This window comes from Chionomys nivalis, chromosome 2 (genome assembly GCF_950005125.1).
Source record: "Chionomys nivalis chromosome 2, mChiNiv1.1, whole genome shotgun sequence".
In the NCBI taxonomy this organism is placed as follows: Eukaryota; Metazoa; Chordata; class Mammalia; order Rodentia; family Cricetidae; genus Chionomys; species Chionomys nivalis.
Window position 1 is genome coordinate 19,204,377 of NC_080087.1, and position 20,922 is coordinate 19,225,298.

The 20,922-nt window shown below is 43.4% G+C and overlaps 1 pseudogene; it reads left to right on the forward strand.

The window, feature by feature from the left end:
• The first annotated feature begins 17,803 nt into the window (after nt 1-17,803).
• LOC130870160 (dnaJ homolog subfamily A member 1-like) lies at nt 17,804-19,392 on the forward strand (annotated as a pseudogene).
• The last annotated feature ends 1,530 nt before the right edge of the window (nt 19,393-20,922 follow it).

Here is a 20,922-nt window from a genome sequence, read left to right on the forward strand (position 1 = left end):
AACCTCCAAGGAACGAGGCCTGAGCCAGGACCTCTGCGGGTCTGGCTTGAGTCTAGGATCTCTGATGGAGCAGGCCTGAGCCAGGTCACCACCCAGGTCTGGGACTGAATACAGGGCATTCCCAGAACAACGCTTTTTCTAAGCATAATGCAAATCAAATAGAATATGCCTCCCTTCTCGATTATGAATAAGATGCCAAATGCAGGCACTGACCAGCCAAGGGAGATTCAAGGTAACCCTTTGCCATCAGGGAAACGCCTTGAGGAGTCTTCTCGAAGATCCCTCTGCCAAATCCGGTTCAGTAACATACTGAACATAGAGGAAACTCCTTTCTAGAGCAATTGAAGAATGTAATACCTATTGCAAGAAGCCATACTGTTTTGGATAATAGAACATCTATAGAAGAGAGTAGAAAATAATTCAGGAGATACAACAAAGCAAATATTTTGGCAAACTTGTATGAATGAACAAAGACCAGAATTAAAAAGACAAATAAATCACTTTGTCAGTGAATGCCTGGTAGACATTGGTATGATGTAACAATAATTGCACTAGAATCTTAACATCCAAACTGGCATATTCAGAAACTAAATGTTCAGCTTTTAGGTATTAGAACTTTATCTTAGGTAAAGCAGAGCATGAGATATGTTGAATGTATAGGGTCAGGAGGACAGAGAGGAAAATTAAAACCATATGTGGCTAACATAGCAATGACGTGATTTGTTATAGCAATGGAATACTCAGAGTAGCATTCCCTCAATCTGAAAAAAAAAACATAAAATAACATATGTCCCTGGGAAAAATTTTAGAAGGTATCATAAAGAACAGTTACCAACTATTCAGGTTATACAAGAATAGGACACAGCAGCTGCTGATCTTCCAAAGCATTAACAGCCCTACCTTCAAAATAGTTGAAAGACAAACCTATATGGCTGTATGGGCTGTGCAATGGTATTTAACAACAAAGAAACTGTAGGCTTTAGACAAGGTGGTACAGGAACAACAAAAGGACCAGGATATTAAAGAATCAACCGGCACTTAGAATTCTCCTGCATTTGCTGTTAAAAAGAAATCCTTAAAATGGAGATTGGTGATAGATCTAAGTGCTTTTGACAAAGCAATTCAACCTATAGACCCTCTACAGTCTAGAATTTCTTTACCTTCTCTATTGCCTAAAGGATGGGCTCTTATAGCTATTGATTTTAAAGATTGTTTCTTCACTATACCTTTACAAGAAAAAGGCAGAGAGAAATTTCCCTACTTACAATAATCCTCAGCCTACTAAGAGGTGTCAATAGGAAATTCTTTCACAGAAAATGTTAAATAGATCCATCCTGAGCCAATATTTTGTATGGCAGATGTTGGAAATGAAATGGAAACAATCTCCTCTAGTTCACTATTATATGAACAGCAATTTTCTCTCTGATTCTAATACAGACACTTTAAAGTGAATATTTGAAGAAGCAAAGAATATTTTTGCTTTATTGGTGATTACAAGTTGTTCCTGAAAAATACAAAGAGGTTTTATTTGGAATTTTGATTTTACTGATAGCCATGTTATGACCTAAAACTGTGTCTTGCTTTGTGGTTTACATTACAGTGACTGAAGACTTTAGGAAGATGCTTTGTGCATAATTTATTTTAAAAGTTTCTGTTGGGGCTGTAGAAATGGCTCAGCGGTTAAGAGCATTGCCTGCTCTTCCAAAGGTCCTGAGTTCAATTCCCAGCAACCACATGGTTGCTCACAACCATCTGTAATGGGGTCTGGTGCCCTCTTCTGGCCTGTAGGCATACAAGCAGACAGAATACTGTATAAATAATAAATAAATAAATATTTTTAAAAAGTTTCTGTTATGGCTGGAGTGATGGCTCAATGGTTAAGAGCTTAGTTTTCTTGCAGAGGCTCCAGGTTCTGTTCCCAGCACCTACTAGTAGCTCACAACCATCTGTAACTCCAGGTCCAATGGATCTCATGCCTCATCTGGCCTCCAATGGCATCAAGCACACATGGGATGCACAAACATACATGCATACAAAACATTCATACACATAAAATAAATCTTAAAAAACATTCCGTGAGGTTTCAAGTATAAGACTAGAATGATGGCTCAGAGGCAAAGGCACTGGCCATGCAATCCTGATGATCTGGGGTGGACTCAGGACTCACAGTGAAAGGAGAGCACTGAATTCTCATGGTGTCCTCTTGCCTTCACAGGGGTGCCAGGACACTTGCATCGGTTGGTTAGGGGGCAGATGCCTGTAATCCCAGTGCACGGGAAGTAGGAGAATAGGGACCAGAAGATCAAGGCCATCCTTAATTATGTAATGAATGTGACCTACTCTGGGTGACATAAGACTTTATAAAACTACATAATAGCAAAAACAGCTGCAACAATTTTAGCTTGGGCACATTTAAGGAATAAAATATCATACATGTAGTCAAATTTGTACATTATGAGCCCTAATAGTTTAATATAGACATTAAAACTCAATAATGGAATACTCAAAGACTATTGGAGGAGCAGGCATAACAGACCTATAATCCCACATTCAAGAGGTTGGGCCTGTAGGGTCACCAAGATCAACAAAACCTGGGCTACACAGTGAGATTCTAACAACATACAGCAACAAAGAAACAACAGCATTTGATTTAACTTGATCAATCACTTTGTTAGGCTTTGGTGCATATAGAACTGCTGTTCAGATGAGTTTGACCTTTGAAATTAAGGTCACCTGGGTTTGGTTTGCCACACAGAGGGGTGATTGCCATTGTTAGCTTTTTCCCTTAAACAAACTAGAGCAAATACACAGAATAATGATGAAGACACAAATTTTATTATGGGTTTTAGAATTTTTGTTTATACATCCACCATCAGTAAACATAACATTATGCTTTCTTTTGCCTTTTTTTTGCCTTTCTTCACTTGTTTTTTTTTTTTTTTTTTGGTTTTCTCTTTAATTTTTATTTATTTTTTATTGAAAAAAAATTTCCGCCTCCTCCCAGCCTCCCATTTCCCTCCCCCTCCTCCCACTCCTCTCCCCCTCCTCCCACTTCTCTCCCCCTCCCCCAACTCCTCTCCCCCTCCCTCTCCAGTCCGAAGAGCAGTCAGGGTTCCCTGCCCTGTGGAAAGTCCAAGGTCCTCCCCCCTCCATCCAGGTCTAGGAAGGTGAGCATCCAAACTGTCTAGGTTCCCACAAAGCCAGAACATGAAGTAGGATCAAAACCCAGTGCCATTGTCCTTGGCTTCTCCTCACCCCTCATTGTTTGTCATGTTCAGAGAGTCCAGTTTTATCCCATGCTTTTTCAGTCACAGTCCAGCTGGCCTTGGTGAGCTCCCAATAGATCAGCCCCACTGTCTCAGTGGGTGGGTGCACCCCTCATGGTCCTGACTTCCTTGCTCATGTTCTCCTTCCTTCTGCTCCTCATTGGGACCTTGGGAGCTCAGTCCGGTGCTTCAGTGTGGGTCTCTGTCTCTATCTCCATCCATCGCCAGATGAAGGTTCTATGATGATATGCAAGATATTCATCAGTATGGTTATAGGATAGGGTCATTTCAGGTTCCCTATCCTCAGCTGCCCAAGGAACTAGTTGGGGACATCACCGACCCCGCAACAGACAAAGGTCTGATCTCCAAAATATATAAAGAACTCAAGAAACCAGACTTTAAAATGCTAATTAACCCAATTAAAAAATGGGGCACTGAACTGAACAGAGAATTCTCAACAGAAGAAGTTCAATTGGCCAAAAGACACTTAAGGTCATGCTCAACTTCCTTATCGATCAGGGAAATGCAAATCAAAACAACTTTGAGATATCATCTTACACCTGTCAGAATGACTAAAATCAAAAACACCAATGATAGCCTTTGCTGGAGAGGTTGTGGAGGAAGGGGTACCCTCATCCATTGCTGGTGGGAATGCAAACTTGTGCAACCACTTTGGAAATCAGTGTGGCGGTTTCTCAGGAAATTTGGGATCAACCTACCCCAGGACCCAGCAATACCACTCTTGGGAATATACCCAAGAGATGCCCTATCATATTACAAAAGCATTTGTTCAGCTATGTTCATAGCAGCATTATTTGTAATAGCCAGAACCTGGAAACAACCTAGATGTCCTTCAATGGAAGAATGGATGAAGAAAGTGTGGAATATATACACATTAGAGTACTACTCAGCGGTAAAAAACAATGACTTCTCGAATTTTGCATGCAAATGGATGGAAATAGAAAACACTATCCTGAGTGAGGTAACCCAGACCCAAAAAGATGAATATGGGATGTACTCACTCATAATTGGTTTCTAGCCATAAATAATGGTCATTGAGTCTATAATTTGTGAACCTACAGAAGCTAAATAAGAAGGTGAACCCAAAGAAAAACATATAGTTATCCTCCTGGATATGGGAAGTAGACAAGATTGCCAGGCAAAATATTGGAATCTTTGGGGTGGGGTGAGATGGGGGTAAGGGGAGTTGGGGAGAGAAAAGTGAGAAGGGGAGGATGGGGGGTGTCTGAGGGTCGTTCTGCCACCAGAGCCATGTACAGCTGAGTGGTCTGTGTTGTCACACAAGGCCTTATTGACATCCCTGTCCAAGCAGCAGCCAAGGGCCATGTCTGGATCTGTGGTTCAACTGCAACCAGTGTCTGTGCTCACGTCTCCTGTTATCATCAAAGTCTAAGTGGATGTATAGGGCCTGGGCCTCCAGCTGGGCCTGGAGCCCTCCGAGAGTCTGGGGCCACTCTGTTGCTGGGCACATAAAGATCTGTGGCCTGATCTGCTACTTGGGGCCATGGTGATATCCAGGCCAAATTCCTCCTGAGGATCACATCTGAGTTCATGGTCCTGTTCTATCTGAGGTCTCTGTTGATGTCCATTGCCAGTGTTAACACAGGAGCCATTCAAACCATGTGTTTTGAAGTCTGAGGGCCATGCTGGGTCAGCCCTTCGCCTTCAAAGCCCTGGAGAGCTGATTTCAATGACCAGGCCCTGAAGAACTGACCTGATCCTCATAGGAGAGGCAGCTCCTCCACTTGGGAAAGCTGGCCCCACCCCTCACCAGGAGCATGGGAGAACTGACTCCATTTCTTTCCTGAAGGGATTGGTCACAGTAGTCCAGATTGACCATCTCAGTTACCACCCAGACATACACACAGAACTTTGAATTGGCTCACCACAACACCTACTCCACTTATGAACTGTCAGAGTGCTTGAAGGGAGTGGTTCTGCTGAACCACAGCCACAGGATCTCCACGACTCAGGGCAACAGCAGGATGTCTGACAGGAGTTTAGGTAGGTGTCTGGTATTAATGGTGTACCAGAAGCCAAGGGCTTTAACCTGACTCACTATACAATAAACATTTGCAAATAAAGCAATTTAGACTAAGGCCTTTGCTCCCAATACCAAGAAGACAGATGAAGAAATGGTGGAGAAGCAGGAGAGACAAGAGGGAAGTGTTTGGTTTGTTATGTTTTGTTCTTTAATGCTGTTTTGTTTGTTTGCTTTTAATTAGTGTTTTTATTTTTATTTCTTTTCAAATTTACTTCATGGGGAATTCTGTAATGGAAGGCAGATATGGATGGAAGGAGAAATAAGTAGGATTGGGGTCTATGGTGTGAAATTCCCAAAGAATCAGTTAAAAATTATGTTGAAAAACTATAAACATAAAAAATATTTAATATACTTTATGGTAAAATTTGTCAATAAACTAAGTATGAGAAGAACATCCCTACACACATACACACACACACACAATCACACAAATTCATACACAGAAAGACTCACACTACAGCACAGCTAACAGCACAGTTTTACAGTGAGAAGTTGAACTCAAGAAGGTACCCACTTTCACAACTTGTACTCAGTAAAGCACTAGAAGTCCTAGTTAGAGCAACTGGGAAAGAGAAACAAAATGCATCTAGACTGGAAATGATGAGGTTGAGGAGTCTCTACTGGTAGATGACAAGAAGTATAGTTAGAAATCTCTGAAGAATGAGTTTGAGAGTATTGAACTGAGTACAAATTTGTAGCGTTAAAAAAAAATACTCAGCTAACATTGTCAGGCATGGTGGAGAATGCCTTTAATCCCAGAACTCAGGAGGCAGAAGCAGGTGGATCTCTGTGAGAATCCGGCCAGCCTGGTCTATAAAGCAGATTCCTGGACAGCCAGGACTGTTACACAGAGAAAACCTGTCTCAAAAAGAAAAAATAAGGAAAAGAAAAGAAAAGAATCAGTTGTATTCACATACACAAACAACATATGATCTGAAAATTAAGTTAAGAGAACTGCTTCATTGTATGTGCCATCAAAAAGAATTAAATACTTATAAATAAACTCAGCTAAAGAGCTGAACAGAGGGTGGTGAAAGCCTTTAATCCCAGCACTTGGGAGGCAGAGGCAGACAGATCTCTGTGAGTTCAAGGCATCCTGGTCTAGAGTGAGTTTCAGGACAGGCTCCAAAAGTACACAGAGAAACCTTGTCTCAAAATGAAAAAGAAAACAAATAAACAAATAAAAAGCAAAAAAAAAAAAAAACCTTAACTAAAGATCTATAAGATCTAATGATGGAAAACTGCAGGCGGAGCCGGGCGGTGGTGGCGCACGCCTTTAATCCCAGCACTTGGGAGGCAGAGGCAGGCGGATCTCTGTGAGTTCGAGACCAGCCTGGTCTACAAGAGCTAGTTCCAGGACAGGCTCCAAAACCACAGAGAAACCCTGTCTCGAAAAACCAAAAAAAAAAAAAAAAAAAAAAAAACTGCAGGCGGAGAAAGAAACCAAAGTATACTCAACTTATCTAAGATGCATCCTGTGTTCACTGATTGGAAGAAATATTATTACAATTTTCATAGTAATAAAGTGGCCTACACACTCTTTGTGACCTCTACTGACATCCTGTGTATTCTCCATAGGAGGGTGAACAAGTACATATAGAAATATAGAAACCTTCAAATAATAAAATTATTTCTTAATTTTTAGACAGATGCACATTCATGTATGAATATGAGTGTTTTTTCACTTGTATGTCTGTGCACCCTGGTGCTGTGTGTGGCTGTGAGCACCACGTGGGTGCTGGGATTTGAACTCTGGTCCTCTGCCACTGTAGAATGTGCGGCGGGTCACTTCCCGCCACCCGGCTAGCTTTATGCCCAAATAACAACACACAAATTGTATTCTTTTAAACACTGCCTGGCCCATTAGTTCTAGCCTCTTATTGACTGATTCTCACATCTTGATTAACCCATTTCTAATAATCTGTGTAGCACCATGAGGTGGTGTCTTATCGAAAAGGATCCTAATCTACATCCATCTTGGGTTGGAGAATCATGATGACTACTTGAATCTGCTTCTTTCTCCCAGCATTCTGTTCTGTCTACTCCACCTATCTAAGCTGCTGTCCTATCAAAGGCCAAGGCAGTCTCTTTATTAATTAACCAATGAAAGCAACAGATAGACAGATGACCCTCCTCCATCACTGCCACAACAAAAGTTCTTAATTCCTGAGTCATCTCTGCAGCTGCATTCAAAGAATATTGAAAATGAACATGGCAGCATGCACCACATTTCTTTATTTCAAACTCTTCCCAAAGCTACAGTCATCAAGACAGCATGACAGAAAACAAACACTGATCCATGAAGTAGAACAGGGGACATAGAAGCAATCCTGTACACCAATCTTTAACAAAGATGCTAGGATTAAACAACGGGGCAGGAAAATCTCTACAATAAACGCTGCCTGGGAAATTGCGAAGCAGCATGCAAAAGGCTCAACCTGAAAATTCAAGTACACATCATCAAAACCATACCATCCCCAAAATGGATTGAAGATTTAAGTATAAAATCTGACATTGTAAAACTACTGTAAAAAGTATAGAGCAAATATTTTGATATTTATTTTGTAATTTTCTTTGAAACTGAATACAAAATGCAAAGACAACACAAGCAAAAATGAAAACATAAAATTATAAAGGTGGAAGCAAAGGGGAACAAATATCAATAAAGGCCCAGGCAGAGGGCTTCATGCCCTCAAACTCAGCACTCAGGAGGCAGACTCTGTGAGTCTGAGACTGGACTGTTCTACTTCATGAGTTCCAGACTAATCACGGCCACAAAATGAAACCTTGCCTCAATAAACAAACAAACCATGACTAGGCATCCCAAAGACATTTCCAAAGCATATGTTGTGCTTTGGAAATGAAGTGTTTCTCAGTTCCAAAGGTACTGATGAGTTTAGGCCCAGGTGTTGGTGCTTTAGGGAGGGCTCAGCACCTGCGAGGGGCGGGACTGAGAGTAAGTAAATGATGCCATTGGGTGTGCATTTTGGGATAAATAGGGACACCACTCATCCATTTCTTTTATTTCCAGCCATCATGGTCCTTCACATACTTCCCACCATGGAGTTCTGCCAAAGCAAAGGGGTCATGGACAGAAGATTTGGTACTGGATCGTAGTGACAGAAACTGATTAATAGCTTATTACTATCTAATTCTGTGTCATCAACAAGGTCTGTAGCAAAATATGCACAGCCTCGTACACTTCAATATCCATAAAACGGACTGGTTTATTTAGATGGACAATGAACACTAACATGCCAGGCATTTCTCCAGAATAACACATGAATAGACAACATGTGTATTAAAGATGCTGCACAGCCCTGATCACCAGGGAAATGCCAGTCAAAGTCAGTGATGGCTGGGCAGATAGCTCAGTGGATAAAGCACTTGCCGCCCAAGCATGAGGACCTGAGATAAGCTCTCAGGCACCATGTGAAAGCCAAGCATGTAAACCAGTACTGTTGGGCAGAGGCAGGTACATTTGGGTTCTCATTGGTCACCCAATCTAGTTGAAATGGCAAAGACCAGATTCACAATGAGATCATATTTTCACAATAAGGTGGAAAGAAATGCCCAACATTGTCCTCTATTTCCACATGCACATTCACAAGCACATACAGGTGCATGTACAATCGTATAACATATAGACAGATACGCATCCAAGCACATGCAAGCACACACACCATAATAGCCAAACACACGCACATGCGTGTACATGCTCACAAACACACAGAAAAACACATACACACACCATAGTACGTGAACACATATGCCCATGTGTGGGGGCATACACACACAAACACACACTCGTACACATAAAAAACATCATTTTCCTCATTTTTTTAATTTAATTAAAAAATCTTTCATTTTATATTCCAAACCCAGTTCCCTCTCCCTTCATTCTCCTGCTTCCCCACTCCCCCAATCCCACTCCCATGTGTACCTCAGAGAGGACAAGGCCTCCCTTGGGGAGTCACCAAATTCTGAAATACCAAGTTGAGGCAGGACCAACTTCTCCCCTGAATCAGGCTGGGAAACTTATCTCACCATAGATAATAGGCCCCAAAAAGCCACTTGAAGCACCCAGGATAAGTCTTGGTCCCCCTGCCAGGACCCCCTCTCCACCAAACAGATCAAGCCACATGACTATCACCCACATTCAGAGGGTCTAGTTTGTGTCCATGCAGGTTTCTGAGGTGTCAGTCCAGAATTCACAAGCTACCACAAGCTTGGGTCAGCTGCTCTGTGGTTTTCCCCATCATGATCTTGACTGACTTGTGTAGTAGGAGGCCGCTTGTTGGTTCCCAGCTGCTCAACAGCTCAGCACCGAAATAATCACACAGAAACAACATTTTTTAAATCATGGCTTGGCCCATTAGCTCTAACTTCTTCTTGGCTAACTCTTACATGTTAATTTAACCCATCTCCATTAATCTGTGGGTCACTACGAGGTTGTGGCCTACCAGCAAAGTTTCAACATGTCTGTCTCCGGTGGTGGATCCATGGCTTCTCTCTAACTCTTCCTTCTTTCTCAGTTTAGTTTTCCCCACTTAGCTAAGTTCTGCCCTGCTATAGGTCCAAAGCAGTTTCTTTATTCATTAATGGTAATCACAGCATACAGAAGGGAATTCCACATCAGGCTTGATCAGAGGGATCTCTCCTCCCTCTCTTCAACTGAACTCTGGGAGCTTAGCCCAGTGCTCGGTTGTAGGTCTCAGCATCTTCTTCCATCAATTACTGGATGTAGATTCTTTGATGTGAGCTAGGGTGATCACTAATCTGATTACATGGGAAGGCCAGTTCAGGCACCCTCTCCACTAATGCTAGGTGCCACACCAACTCCAGAGTCGTCTGTGTGACATGACATATGTCATTATGCGGGACGGGAGCTACGTGTCCCATGGGACTAGGCTTCCTGGATGTCAATGGCAGACAGCCCGGTATTGGCCGCCCTTGGGGCATAGACGAGTTTCTCGATTAGCTGGCTATGTGGGATATGGGCTTTGCACAATCTCTTTTATAATAATGATATTCTATGTATCTACAAGACAAGGATTATCTCTTCAGGAACAGCTCTGGGATAGGAAAGCACAGTATGGGAATATACAAGACACAGCAGAACCTTTGTCATAACATGGGGTGTATGATGAGCAAGGGAATAGATGGGTTAATGTTGATGGACAAAGATTGTTATATTATACTTTGAACTTTATGAATAGGCTTGCTAGATCCCAACCCCCATAGTGTCTGCTGCATAAGAAGGTACTAAAAAGTATATTTCAACAGGTGCAGAGAACTGATTAGGTATATTTGGTCACTAGATGAAATAAAGGGTTAGGAAGAGGAAGGGCTATGATAGCGATAATGAGACAGAAGCTTTCTATTCATAAGATGAAACCACTTGTCTGAGGTTTACATTCCCAAGGACAAGATTTCCTCTTCTAAGGATGCTTTATGTCTAACACCTGTTCCTGACAATATACTTTTCTTAAATATTGCTGATGTGACTAAAAGAAGCTTTCATACTGTGCCAACCAATGACATATGACCTTCTGATTTGTTCTTTGTTTAAATACTATATAATGAGAACATGAATTCAATAAAATTGCAACTCTCTTGTGTGTTGTGTCTGTCTGTCATTCGCCAAACTTGTGCCTTCCTGTTACCAAGACCCTGTTTCTTCCACAGTCTGAGTGGCTCCCCTGAGTCAGTCCATGGCAGCTAGGAATCTTAGCTGTGGTCATCCTTGTGGATTCCTAGGAGTTTCCCTAGTACCAGGTTTCTCCTTAACCCCATAATGGCTTTCTATATCACAATATCTCTTTCATTGCTCTCCCTCTCTGTCCCTTCCCCAATTTGGCCATCTCCATGCCTCATGTCTCCATAACCCATCCCCTCCCTTTTACCCCTCTCCCAGTTTACTCAGGAGATCTTAATTATTTTCCCTTCCTGGGGCCCTCCTTGCATGTTCCTATTAGGGTCCTCCTTTTCCCCTTGCTTCTCTGTGGCTGTGAATTATAGCCTGCTTATCCTCTGCTTTATGTCTACGGGAAAAGATCTTCACCAACCACACATTGAACAGAGGACTGATCTCCAAAATATATAAAGAACTAAAGAAACTTGTTATCAAAATACCAAATAATCCAATTAATCAATGGGGTAAAGAGCTAAACCGAGTATTCTGAACGAAATAATCTGAAATGGCCAAAAGACACATAAGGAAATGCTCAACATCCTTAGCCATCAGAAAAATGCAAATCAAAACAACTCTGAGATACCATCTTACACCTGTCAGAATGGCTAAGATAAGAAACACTGATGACAGCTTATGCTGGGGAGAATGTGGGGTAAGAGGAACACGCCTCCAGTGCCAACACTTCCCCCAACAAGGCCACATCACCTAATCCTTTTAATCCAACAGACTGCTCCACTCCCTGGTGACTAAGCATTCAAATATGTGAGCAAATGAGGGCCATTCTTATACAAAACACTAAAGGGAAACTAATGTCTTAGATCCAATATAAGAAAAGGAACTGAAGGAATTGCCTGTCTTCCTTCCTTCCTTCCTTCCTTCCTTCCTTCCTTCCTTCCTTCCATTCTTCTCTTGATTTTTGAGACAGGATTTCCCAGTGTAACAGTTCTAGCTGTCCTTGAACTCACTTTGTAGACCAGGTTGGCCTCTAACGCACAGAGAATTGCCTGCCTTTGCCTCCCAAGTGCTGTGACTGAAGGAGGGAGCCACCACTGCCTGGCAGAAATTCCCTTTCTGGGGAAGACTGATATCATCATTAGTACAGAGAGGTAGGAGTAAAAAACCAGTGATTAAAACCCCAACTACACTTCCATGATCACATTTTGCTCTTTGTATAGAACTGGAAACAGGGACAATCACTAGAGAGACAACCTTAGGTGAGGAACAGTCTATGCAATCTGACTGAAGGACAAAGGTCTCTAATAAATTCTCAAAGCTGAATTCTCCCCCTAGGACATCAAAGGAACAGGAGCAGAGAGGCTGTAGAATTGCATCATTGAACTCAGAAAGCTGAGAGTCTTGACTAAAGGGGAGCATCTTAGGGTAAGTGAGCAGAAACCAAAGATGCAGAGCAAACTCACAAGCACTCATGGACAAGATGGCTCAGTGGGAAAAGCACTTGCCTGATAGCATGATGCTTCTTGTCAATGTGACACAATGGTGAAATCATCTGACAGGAGGAAACCCCTACTGATAAAATGCCTCCAGCGATCAGAATATTGGGCTGTGGGCAAGGTTGGAAGGCATTTCTTAATGAGAAAGTGGTGTGGGAAGGTCCAGCCCATTGTGGGTGTTTCCACACCTAGGCATGTGCTCCTGGGCTCTGAAGGAAAGCAGGCTGAGCAAGCCATGAAGAACAAGACTGTAAGCTGTACTTTTCCAAGGCCTCTGCATCAGCTGCTCCCTCCAGGTTCCTGCCCTGCTGGAGTTTCAGCCTTGGCTTCTCTCAATGGATGGTGACTGGGCATACAGAAGCCAAATAGACCCATTCCTCAGGCTGCTTTAATCGTGGTGTTTCACCACTGCAAGAGAAACCCTAACTAAGACACAAGACTACTGAGTTCCAGCCCCAGAACACACTGGGAGATTAGGTCTCACTGGAAGAGATCTGCAAGAGGCTCAAAAGAACAGAGCAGTGGAGATTGTGTGGATAGACCATTTTAACTGTGGACAGATGGATCCACAGTGGACTTGTGAGCGCTTGACAGGGTCCATTGCAGACACAATCTAGTGGCCTTTTGTTATAATTTATTTTAAAATTGTAGGAAAGTGTCATGCCATACAATAGGATTCACATGGGAGGTTTATTGGAAAAGGAGAGAAAAGGAACAGAAAAATGGATAGAGAAGGGGGCTGAGAGGGGGCAGAGACTGTTGTCTGGTTACAAAAGTGGCATAAGAGAAAGGAGACAGGAGGTGGGCACAGCTTGCCTTTTATAAGTGAGCATAGCGAATGCGCACATGTGTGCTTTTAGTGGTTGCAGCTGAGGACATGTCCTGTCAGGACCCTAAGGGCAGTAGTACAGATGCCTGAATGCTAACAGTCCTCCCTTTTGTTTATTATAAAAAGGTGAGGAGTTAGAAAGAGTTAGCAGGTGAGGCAGGGATGAGGGTGTCATGTTCTTGAAACTGCTTCCTGCTGAACTGGGAGCATCGGTCATCTCTGTGGGGCTTGAGAAAGTCAGGGTTGCTGGCCATGTCCTGGGACATCTGGCTGTTTCAGTTCACTGTCTAGGCTCTGTGGAACAGTCAGGCACTGCTTAGATCTGGCAAACTGCTGTTCGAGATGGATCCAGGTTGACTCCCTGGAGCTCACAAGAAATCATGATGAGATCATCAGGCAAGATGGGGGAGAGCCACGTGATTGCTGAAAACAATAGTTACATGCACACATACATAGAGTTGAATCCAAGTTACATACACATACAAGCAGCATTAAACCCTGCTAACATTTAAATTCAAGTCACACACACACACACACACACATATTAAACAGGAATTGAGTAAATATAAAGGAAAGGAGAACCGGTGTGTGATGAGCAAGAGGAATCTGGCTTCTCCATCTGACCTACACGTTGCAGCAAACAGCCAGGACATTAGGGAGTGAGAAGAGACAGACACAAGCAGGAGCCAAGAAAAGGAAAGAAAGTGGAAAAGAAAAGGAAAGAAAAAAATGAGAATTCTTTCTCATTTTTCTGACTGACTGGTTAAAGAATACTGAGGTCAGATTTAATTTAAAAGAAGTGGTCAGTGGGTCTTCAAATCTGAGCAGGTGTATGACACAGTCCCCAAGTATGAGGCAGATCCAGGGATACATAAGTCACAAGCCATTCAGAATGCTGTCACACAAGAACAGGGGCCAAGGGCTCTGAGTCCAAGAGAGAAGAGACACACTCAACTGGTACCAGGAAAAACCAGAAGGCAAGGAGAGGGCTGTGCTCAAGAAATGAAACCTACTATTAGTGTGTGGGGTTTGATGTGCAATTTAAGTTTTAGTAATATTTCTTTTACATATGTGGGTGTTCTTGTATTAAGGGCATAGATATTCAGATTGAGAGTTTCTCTTGATGAATTGTTCCTGCTGTGAGTATAAAGTGTCCTTCTCCATCTCTTCTGATTGATTTTAGTTTGAAATAAATTTTGTTAGACATTAGGAGAGCCACACCCACTTGTTTCGTAGGTCTGTTTGATTCAAAATCTTTTCCTAACCCTTTACTCTGATGTAGTGTCTGTCTTTGAGGTTGAGGTGTGTTCCAAGTAAACAGTAGAATGCTGGATCCTGTTTTCATATCAATTCTCTTAGCCTGTGTCTTTTTATAGGTAAATTGAGTCCATTGATATCAAGCAATATTATTAACTAGTGGTTGTTAACTCCGGTTATTTTTCAGTAATAGTGTTTATGTGTTTCGCATCTTTGGGTTATGCTGGTGGTGGTGGGGTTATCAGATGTCTGTATTATTGTGGGTGTCCCACATCGGAGCACTGGACTGAGCTCCCAAGATCCAGTTGAAGAGTGGAAAGAGTGAGAGTATGAGCAAGGAAGTCAAGACCATGAGGGGTTCACACACTGAGACAGTTTTCCTGGGGACATTGCCCTGGGCATCTGGTAGCTACCCCAAGTTCAAGTCTCTTGCCAACCCTTAGGTGGTTCCCTTAACTAAGATATGAGTTTCCCTGCTCCCCATCCAACCTTCCTATATCCCCAATCATCCCGTTTCCCCAAGTTCCCCTCATCCTCTCCTTCACACTTTTCTCTCTCCATCTCCCCTTACCCCCTTCCCAGCCTACCCCCAAGATTCCAATTTTTTGCCTGGCAATCTTGTCTATTTCCCATAGCCAGGAGGATAACTGGACCAACTCCAACTGGACTGGGAGTAAATAACCATGGGGATGAACTAGTGTCTCTGAATGTGGTTGACAGTTGGGGCAGACTGAGGAGCCACTGATAACAACACTGGGATTTGTCTCTACTGCATGTACTGGTGTCTTGGGATCCTATTCTCTTTGGATGTACATCTTGCCCAACATAGATGTAGTAGGGAGGGATGTGGCCTTTCCACAGGGCAGGGTGCTTTGTCCTTGCTTAAGATTGGAGGGGGTGAAGTGGGAGGGTATGTGGAAGGAGTGGGAGGGGACTGGGAGGAGGGGAGAGAGTTGGAATTTGGATTGTTTTTTTTTAAAGTAATAAGTTTTTTTAACAAAAACTAAAGGAGGTTGAGCATGACCTTAAGTATCTTTTGGCCATTTGAACTTCTTCTGTTGAGAATTCTCTGTTCAGTTCAGTGTCCCATTTTTTAATTGGGTTAATTATCATTTTAATGTCTAGTTTCTTGAGTTCTTTATATATTTTAGAGATCAGACCTTTGTCTGTTGCGGGGTTGGTGAAGATCTTCTCCCAGTCAGTAGGGTGCCTTTTTGTCTTAGTGACAGTGTCCTTTGCTTTACAGAAGCTTCTCAGTTTCAGGAGGTCCCATTTATTCAATGTTGTCCTTAATGTCTGTGCTGCTGGGGTTATACATAGGAAGCGATCTCCTGTGCCCATATGTTGTAGGGTATTTCCCATTTTCTCTTCTATCAGGTTGAGTGTGTTCAGATTGATATTGAGGTCTTTGATCCATTTGGACTTGAGTTTTGTGCATGGTGATAGATATGGGTCTATTTTCATTCTTCTACAGGTTGACATCCAGTTGTGCCAGCACCATTTGTTGAAGATGCTTTCTTTCTTCCATTGTACACTTTTAGCTCCTTTATCGAAAATGAGGTGTTCATAGGTTTGTGGGTTAAAATCCGGGTCTTCTATATGATTCCATTGGTCGACTTCTCTGTTTTTATGCCAGTACCACGCTGTTTTCATTACTGTAGCTCTGTAATAGAGTTTGAAGTCAGGGATTGTAATGCCTCCAGAAGTTCCTTTATTGTATAAGATTGTTTTGGCTATCCAACCCAAGGAAAAACATATAGTTATCCTCCTGGCTATGGGAAATAGACAAGATTGCCAGGCAAAAAATTGGAATCTTGGGGGTAGGCTGGGATGGGGGTAAGGGGAGATGGAGAGAGAAAAGTGTGAAGGAGAGGATGAGGGGAACTTGGGGAAACGGGATGATTGGGGATATAGGAAGGTTGGATGGGGAGCAGGGAAACTCATATCTTAGTTAAGGGAACCACCTAAGGGTTGGCAAGAGACTTGAACTTGGGGTAGCTACCAGATGCCCAGGGCAATGTCCCCAGTTAGTTCCTTGGGCACCTGAGGATAAAGAACCTGAAATGAACCTATCCTATAGCCATACTGATGAATATCTTGCATATCGCCATAGAACCTTCAACTAGCGATGGATGGAGATAGAGACAGAGACCCACACTTGAGCACCGGACTGAGCTCCCAAGGTCCTAATGAGGAGCAGAAGGAGGGAGAACATGTACAACGAAGTCAGGACCACGAGGGGTGCACCCACCCACTGAGACAGTGGGGCCGATCTATTGGGAGCTCACCAAGGCCAGCTGGACTGTGACTGAAAAAGCATGGGATAAAACCGGACTCTCTGAACATGGCGGACAATGAGAGCTGACGAGAGGCCAAGGACAATGGCACGGGGTTTTGATCCTACTTCAGGTTCTGGCTTTGTGGGATCCTAGACAGTTTGGATGTTCAACTTCCTAGATCTGGATGGAGGAGGGAGGACCTTGGACTTTCCACAGGGCAGGGAACCCTGACTGCTCCTGGGACTGGAGAGGAAGAAGAAGAGGAGTGGGGGGAGGGGGAGAGGGGCTGGAGGAGGGGGAGGGAAATGGGAGGCGGGGAGGAGGCGGAAAAATTTTTTTTTTAATAAAAAAAAAAAGAAGCTGGGCGGTGGTGGCGCACGCCTTTAATCCCAGCACCTGGGAGGCAGAGGCAGGCGGATCTCTGTGAGTTCGACGCCAGCCTGGTCTACAAAGGGAGTTCCAGGACAGGCTCCAAAAGCTACAGAGAAACCCTGTCTCAAAAAACAAAAAAACAAAAAAACAAAAAAAAAAAAAAAACTAAAAAATATTTTGAAAAAGAAAAATAAAAGAAATGAAACCTACATAAAGGGGAATGGTCAGCGATGCATAGCCCCACCAGAGACCCAGTTGCCAGTACTGAATGGAAGGTGACGCTGCTAGTGAACGAGGAAGCAGATTTGTTTCAGGTGGAAGAGAGCAAATCTGCTGCAAGTGGAGCAGGCAGGTGGGGTCCTAGCCTGAAGTGAGTACCATTGGCTGGCCCTGCCAAGGCACAGCACTAAGCAAACAAGCCACACACAACAGAGTTAGTGCAAGGGGTGTGTTGGGAGGGGGAGAGTAAAAGAGCGAGAGGCAGATACCTCCTTCCATCTATCCGATCCCTGGAGGAATGTTGCAAAGGTCCTGTAAAATATCGGGATAGGGAACTCTCCGGCACAGGCCCGCTCACCTGCTGTAAAAAATGGTGAAAGAAACCACTTACTATGATGTTTTGGGGTTCCAACCCAATGCCACCCAGGAAGAATTGAAAAAGGCTTATAAAGAATTGGCCTTGAAGTACCAGTCTGATAAGAATCCAAATGAAGGCAAAAAGTTTAAACAGATTTCTCAAGCTTATGAAGTTCTTGCTGATTCCAAAAAAAGGGAGTTATATCATAAAGGAGGAGAGCAGGCGATTAAAGAGGGTGGAGGAGGTGGTGGTTTTGTCTCACCCATGGATATCTTTGATATGTTCTTTGGAGGAGGAGGAAGGATGCATAGAGAAAGGAGAGGTAAAAATGTTGTGCATCAGCGCTCAGTGACCTTAGAAGACTTGTATAATGGTGCAATAAGAAAACTGGCTCCGCAGAAGAATGTGATCTGTGACAAATTGAAAGCCTAGGTGGTAAGAAAGGAGCAGTAGAGTGCTGTCTCAACTGTTGTGGGACTGGCATGCAAATAAAGACTCATCAGATTGGACCAGAAATGGTCCAGCAAATTCAGTCAGTGTGCATGGAATGCCAGGGTCATGGAGAACACATCAGTCCTAAAGACAGATGTAAAAGCTGCAATGGGAGAAAGATAGTTCGAGAGAAGAAGATTTTAGAAGTTCATTTTGATAAAGGCATGAAAGATGGTCAGAAGATATCATTACATGGTGAAGGAGACCAAGAGCCAGAACTGGAGCCAGGAGACATTATCATTGTGTTAGACCAGAAGGACCATGCGGTTTTTACACGGCGAGGAGAAGACCTTTTCATGTGTATGGACATACAGCTGGTTGATGCATTGTGCGGCTTCCAAAAGCATATATCCACTCCTGACAACCAAACCATAGTCATCACCTCTCATGCAGATCATATTGTCAAACATGGAGATATAAAATGTGTGCTGAACGAAGGTATGCCAATATATCGTCGGCCATATGAAAAAGGACGTCTAATTATTGAGTTTAGGTAAACTTTCCTGAGAAAAGCTTTCTCTCTCCTGATAAACTTTCTTTGCTGGAAAAACTCCTTTCTGAAAGGAAGAAAGTAGAAGAGACTTTTTGTGGGAGGTGCGGGCTGTGTTCCTGCCGCCCCAGCTCCTGGTAGCCTGGCTAGCTTATGCCCCAAAATAACAACACACAAACTGTATTCTTTTAAACACTGCTTGGCCCATTATATCTAGCCTCTTCTTGGCTAACTCTCACACCTGGACTAGCCCATTTCTAATAATGTGAGTAGCACCCCAAGGTGCGCTTACCGGGAAGATTCTAGCCTACGTCCATCCTGGGTCGGAGCTTCATCGCTTCTGCCCCAGAGAGGAGAGCTATCGAGTCTGAGCTCACTTCCTCTTCCTCCCAGAATTCTGTTCTGTTTACTCCACCCACCTATGTTCTAACCTATGAGGGCCAAGCAGTTTCTTTATTTTTTAACCAATGACCTTCCTCCATCAGAGACTGATGAAATGGATCAGGTAGAACTGGTGGACTTTGATCCAAATCAGGAAAGACGGCGTCATTATCATGGAGAAGTATATGAGGACAATCAACATGACCCTAGAGGTGGCGTTCAGTGTCAGACCTCTTAATGGGCCAGTTACTGTTTGTCACTCTATATGCAGTAGTGAATATGGGAAGGACTGTAATCATAATATGCTCACTACTTGGCTGTTGTTCTTATTTTAATATTCAACTATAGTAGTGTTTAAAGTTAAATGAAGAATAAACAAAATATAAAAGCTCAAAAAAAATATCGGGATATAGGGTGCCAGGAAGTGGCATTTGAATTGATATGTAAAGGGTATTTGGGCCAGAACTGATTACAAAGGCAGAAGAGTTTAGAAGTCATCAAGGATAAAAGTCTGATGTTTTCCAAGAGACATCCCAGTGGGGAGCTAGGAGAAACAGACGATGACACAGTTCCCATGAGTGAGGCAGATAAGTAGGATCCAAGGGTCTGCAATTCCTAATGCCCCAGGAATTCAGACAGGATCGATTTAGAAGGCACAGGCTGCTCAGTGAGTAGTGATACAAGAGCAGGTGCCAGGGTTGAGTCTGAGAGACACGTGGATTGCCTGGTACCAAGACTTGTCTGAGAAGCAAGAAGACACATTTGAGAGAGAAACCTCACAGGAAATTGCCAGAGGTAGAGAAGTGGGGAAACTCACCAACCATGCCAGTGTTCGACAGAGGGACCCAGTGATCCATTAGTTGGAGAAGCAAGGCTGTCTGTCAGATTTGGACCCAGTTCCATGTGTTGGAGTGCCTCCGACTGCCAGCGGGCTGGAGGAATCCCTAGTAGGGCCTGCCTAATCTTGGGGAACCAAGGTTACAATTCAATTGAAAATGATGGGAAGTACTCATGCCATACATCAGGGCTCACTAGGAAGGTTTATTAGAAGAGGACAGAGAAGGGGCTAACAAGGGACAGAGACAGGAGGAAAGAAGGGGGCTGGGAAGGGACAGAGACTGAGCACAGGCAAGTGGACAAGAGTGGCAGAAGAGAAATCAACAGGAAGAGGCCAAGGCCCGCCTTTCATAAGGGAACACAGCAAATGTGCACAGAAGGTGCTCCGGGTGGCTGCAGCTGAGGACATATCCTGTCAGGACTCTAAGGGCAGACCAGTGCAGATGCCTGAATACTAACATTTTATCCTGTGGGAGGATGTTAACCTAGAAACAATCTCCCATATTAGTGTGAGGAGGTGACTGAAAAGGCTTGTTTGTCTGGGAACTCCAGATGCCCTTGATTGTCACCGTGATACAACATGAGATAGATACTGAGTGTCAGGGTCTAGTGAAGGTCCATGTCAAAGGAGGGCTGCAGACTCTGTGGTCCCAAAATGTGTAACACATCAAGAGTGGGCAGAACTAGAATCTTGGGTGTGAGATTAGGGAGATCTAACAGTTAGACAATCTGATAGGGACATGGGAAGGGGGTGCTTAGGGAGGGAGAGGAAGGTCATTGCAGAAGAAGGTGGGATGTGAGTAAAGGGGAATATCAGAACTGATACAATTGAGCTGATAGGGAATATGGAAACGCATCCTCTACTTAGTGAAGAGGGGAGGTAAATACAGGAGGAGAAGAGTGAGGAAGGTAAAGTCACAGCAGGATGGGT